The sequence below is a fragment of the Mus caroli genome, unplaced genomic scaffold, assembly GCF_978045245.1.
Source record: "Mus caroli unplaced genomic scaffold, Mus_caroli_1 scaffold_1, whole genome shotgun sequence".
Lineage (NCBI taxonomy): Eukaryota > Metazoa > Chordata > Mammalia > Rodentia > Muridae > Mus > Mus caroli.
Genome location: NW_028227256.1, coordinates 147614323 through 147619697, shown reverse-complemented (window position 1 = coordinate 147619697; position 5375 = coordinate 147614323). Strand labels below are relative to the sequence as shown.

The window sequence follows — 5375 nt, the reverse complement described above, 5'->3', positions numbered from 1 at the left end:
AATTTTCTAGACAGATACCAGGTACCAAAGTTAAATCAGGATCAGATTAACGACTTAAACAGTCCCATATGCCCTAAAGAAATAGAAGCAGTCATTAATAGTCTCCCAACCAAAAAAAAGTCCAGGACCAGATGGGTTTAGTGCAGAGTTCTATCAACCTTCAAAGAAGACCTAACTCCACTTCTCCTCAAACTATTCCACAAAATAGAAACAGAAGGTACTCTACCCAATTCATTCTACAAAGCCACAATTACTCTGATACCTAAACCACATAAAGACCCAACAAAGATAGAGAAGTTCAGACCAATTTCCCTTATGAATATCGATGCAAAAATACTCAATAAAATTCTTACTAACCAAATCCAAGAACACATCAAAACAATCATCGATCATGATCAAGTAGTCTTCATTCCAGGGAAGCAGGGATGGTTTAATATATGGAAATCCATCAACTTAATCCACTATATAAACAAACTCAAAGACAAAAACCACATGATCATCTCATTATATGCTGAGAAAGCATTTGACAGTTCGATTGGTAGCCAAAGAGGGATCCTAGAGAGCCCTGAGAACCCCAGCAGTGCTGCTGGCCTTGTCATCACTCCAGGGAACAGCTGCAACCATCTCTACAGGCCCCAGGCATCATCACTGCAACCATGAGCAGCGAGGCCAAGACCCAGCCATCGCCCCCCTCCCCCCCCCCCCCCCCCGCAGCCGTCCTCACCAAGCCCAGCTCCATGGGCAGCAGTGAGAGTGAGGTTAGTGGTGGCCCTGGGGACCTCACATTGGTGGCGCCCGCCCGCGGAGACAAGAACTTCATTGCAAGGGAGGTTTTGGGAACAGTCAAATGGTTCAATGTAAGGAATGGAAAAGGTTTCATTAACAGGAATGACACCAAAGAAGACGTATTTGTACACCAGACTGCCATAAAGAAGAATAACCCCAGGAAGTACCTTCGCAGTGTAGGTGATGGAGAGACTGTGGAGTTTGATGTTGTTGAAGGAGAAAAGGGTGCGGAGGCAGCAAATGTTACAGGCCCTGGTGGAGTTCCACTTCAAGGCAGTAAATACGCAGCAGACCATAACCATTATAGACGTCGTAGGGGTCCTCCACACAATTACCACACAATTACCAGCAAAATTACCAGAATAGTGAGAGTGGGGAAAAGAACGAGGGATCAGAAAGCGCTCCTGAAGGCCAGGCCCAACAAAGCTGGTCCTATAGCAGGCGAAGGTTCCCACCTTACTACATGCGGAGACCCTATGCTCATGGACCACAGTATTCCAACCCCCCTGTGCAAGGAGAAGTGATAGAGGGTGCTGACAACCAGGGTGCAGGAGAGCAAGGTAGACCAGTTAGACAGAATATGTATGGGGTTACAGTCCACGATTCCAAAGGGGCCCTCCTCGCCAAAGACAGCCTAGAGAGGATGGCAATGAAGAGGACAAAGAAAACCAAGGAGATGATACCCAAGGTCAGCAGCCACCTCAACGTCCGTATCGCCACAACTTCAATTACCGATGAAGATGCACAGAGAACACAGAGAACGCTAAACCACAAAGTGGCAAAAAGACAAAAGCAGCCGATGCACCAGCTGAGAATTCATCCTTTCTGGAGGCTGAGCAGGGTGGGGCTGAGTAAACGCCAGGTTACCATCTCTACCATCATCCAGTTTGGTCATCCAACAAGAAGAAATGAATAGGAAATTCCAGCAATAAGAAATGAACGAAGATTGAAGCTGAAGACCTTAAGTGCTTGCCTTTTGCCCGCTGACCAGATAACATTAGAACTATCTGCATTATCTATGCAGCATGGGGTTTTTATTATTTTTACCTGAAGATGTCTCTTTTTGGTAATGACAAACGTGTTTTTTAAGAAAAAAAAAAAGGCCTGGTTTTTCTCAATACACCTTTAACGGTTTTAAAATTGTTTCATATCTGATCAAGTTGAGATTTTTAAGAACTTCATTTTTAATTTGTAATAAAGTTTACAACTTGTTTTTTTTCAAAAAAGTGAACAAACTGCAAGCACCTGTTAATAAAAGTCTTAAATAATAATAATAAAAAGAAAGCATTTGACAAAATCCAACACCCCTTCATGATAAAAGTCTTGGAAAGATCAGGAACTCAAGGCCCATACCTAAACATAATAAAAGCAATCTACAGCAAACCAGTAGCCAACATCAAAGTAAATGGTGAGAAGCTGGAAGAAATCCCACTAAAATCAGGGACTAGACAAGGCTGTCCACTCTCTCCATACCTATTCAACATTGTACTTGAAGTCCTAGCCAGAGCAATTCGACAACAAAAGGAGATCAATGGGATACAAATTGGAAAGGAAGAAGTCAAAATATCACTTTTTGCAAATGATATGATAGTATATATAAGTGATCCTAAAAATTCCACCAGAGAACTCCTAAACCTGATAAACAGGTTCAATGAAGTAGCTGGATTTAAAATTAACTCAAACAAGTCAATGGCCTTTCTCTACACAAAGAATAAACAGGTTGAGAAAGAAATTAGGGAAACAACACCCTTCTCCATAGTCACAAATAATATAAAATACCTTGGCGTGGCTCTAACTAAGGAAATGAAAAATCTGTTTGATGAGAACTACAAGTCTCTGAAGAAAGAATTCAAAGAAGATCTCAGAAGATGGAAAAATCTCCCATGCTCATGGTTAGGCAGGATCAATATAGTAAAAATGGCAACCTTGCCGAAAGCAATCTATAGATTTAAAGATATCCACATCAAAATTCCAACTCAATTCTTCAACTAATTTGAAAATTCATCTGGAATAACAAAAAAACAAGGAGAGCAAAAATGCTTTTCAATGATAAAATAACCTCTGGTGGAATCACCATACCTGAGCTAAAGCTGTACTAAAGAACAATTGTGATAAAAAACAAAGAAACAAAGAAACAAAAAAACCTACATGGTACTGGTACAGTGACAGACAGGTAGATCAATGGAATAGAATTGAAGACCCAGAAATGAACCCAGACACCTATGCTCACCTGATCTTTGACAAGGGAGCTGAAGCCATACAGTGGAAGAGAGACAGCATTTTCAACAAGTGGTGCTAGCACAACTGGCGGTTATCATGTAGAAGAATGCGAATTAATCCATTCTTATTTCCTTGTACTAAGGGCAAGTCTACATGGATCAAGGAACTCCTCATAAAACCAGAGACACTGAAACTTATAGAGAAGAAAATTCTGGGGAAAAGCCTCTAAGATAGGGGCACAGGGAAAAAAATTCCTGAACACAACAGCAATGGCTTGTGTTTTAAGATCAAGAATTGACAAATGGGACTTCATAGAATTGCAAAGCTTCTGTAGGGCAAAAGACACTGTCAATAAGACAAATAGGCCACCAGCAGATTGGGAAAAGATCTTTACTTATCCTAAATCAGATAGAGGACTGATATCAAAAAAGAACTCAAGAAGATAGACTCCAGAAATCAAGTAACCCTATATAAAAATGGGGTACAGAGCTAAACAAGTAATTCTCAACTGAGGAATACGGAATGGCTGAGAAGCACCTGAAAAAATGTCCAACATCCTTAATCATCAGGGAAATGCAAATCAAAGCAACCCTTAGATTCCATCTCACACCAGTCAGAATGGCTAAGATCAAAAATTCAGGTGACAACAGATGCTGGTGAGGATGTGGATAAAGAGGGACACTCCTTCATTGTTGGTGGGTTAGCAAGTTGGTACAACCACTCTGGAAATCAGTTTGGCAGTTCCTCAGAAAATTGGACATAATACTACTGGAAGATCCAGCAATTCCTCTCCTGGGTATATATCCAGAAGATGTTCCAACTGGTAATAAGGACACATGCTCTACTATGTTCATAGCAGCCTTATTTATAATAGCCAGAAGCCGGAAGAAACTCACTTGTCCCTCAACAGAGGAATGGATACAGAAAATGTGGTACATTTACACAATGGAGTGCTACTCAGCAATTAAAAACAATGAATTCATGAAATTCTTTGGCAAATAGATGATCTGGAGGGTATCATCCTGAGTGAGGTAACGCCATCACACACACACACACACACACACAAAAAAAAAAACAAAACATGATATACACTCACTGATAAGCAAATATTAGCCCAGAAACTTAGAATATACAAGATATAATTTGTAAAACACATAAAACTGAAGAAGAAAGAAGACCAAATTGTGAATACTGCACTCCTTCTTAGAATGGGGAAGAAAGTACCCATGGAAGGAGTTGCAGAGGCAAGGTTCAGAGCTAAGACAGAAGGAAAGACCATCCAGAGATTGCCCTACCCGGGATCCATCCCATTTACAACCACCAAACCCAGACACTATTGCATATGCCAGAAAGATTTTGCTGATAAGACCCTGATATAGCTCTCTCCTGTGAGGCTATGTCAATGCCTGGCAAATAAAGAAGTGAAGTCTCACAGTCATCTATTGGATGGAACACGGGGCCCCGATGGAGGAGCTAGAGAAATTATTCAAGGAGCTAAAGGGGTCTGCAATCCTATAGGAGGAACAACGATATGAACTAACCTGTACCCCCCAGAACTGTGTCTCTAGTTGCATATATAGCAGAGGATGGCCTAGTCAGCCATCAGTGGGAGGAGAGGTCCTTGGTATTGCATAGAACATATGCCCCAGTACAGGGGAATGCCAGGGCCAGGAAGCCAGAGTGGATTGGTTGGGGAGCAGGACAGGGGAGGGTATAGGGGGCTTTGGGGATAGCATTTGAAATGTAAATGAAGAATATATCTAATAAAAAAATGGCACAATTCAATCTATCATCCCAGTTCTTGGTAGGTACAGGCAGGAAAATCAAAAGTTCAAAGTCATCTTCAGCTACATAGTAAAAGGTGAAGCCAGACTAAGCTACAAAACCAAACTTATAAACAAATAAACCCTACATTAAGAAACAAATTTCTTAATACATACCAGGTTAATAAGAATCTGGCATATATGAATTTAATAGTATGTGGTGTCAGGTACACAGGCTTACTATTGCTGCATGCCTGTGACCCTGGTACTCAAGATAATAAGGTAGTTTGGGAGCCTATGGATAGGTATAGATACAGACTTTATCAAAGATAATAATTTTAAAAATATCAAAACCCCTTTTCTAGCTCATGAGTGACTGAAAGTTATTGATAAACAATTTGCGAGGTTAATGGAATAAATTTTGGGTCTTTTGTAGCCAAATGGAAAAATTATAACACTGCTTATGGAATTTTTCCTATAATTTCATGTTAAGTAAGTATTCAAAGTGGTCCTTTGTCATAAAAAGAATGAGTATCATCCTAAAAGAAATATTCTCAGTCAGACACCATAGATCATACCTGTCAACCTAGAACTAAGAGAGTTGAA

At 40.5% G+C, this 5375-nt stretch overlaps 1 pseudogene; it reads left to right on the top strand.

Annotated features, from left to right (window-relative positions):
• The first annotated feature begins 656 nt into the window (after window positions 1-656).
• On the top strand, window positions 657-1641 carry LOC147006154 (Y-box-binding protein 1 pseudogene; annotated as a pseudogene).
• The last annotated feature ends 3734 nt before the right edge of the window (window positions 1642-5375 follow it).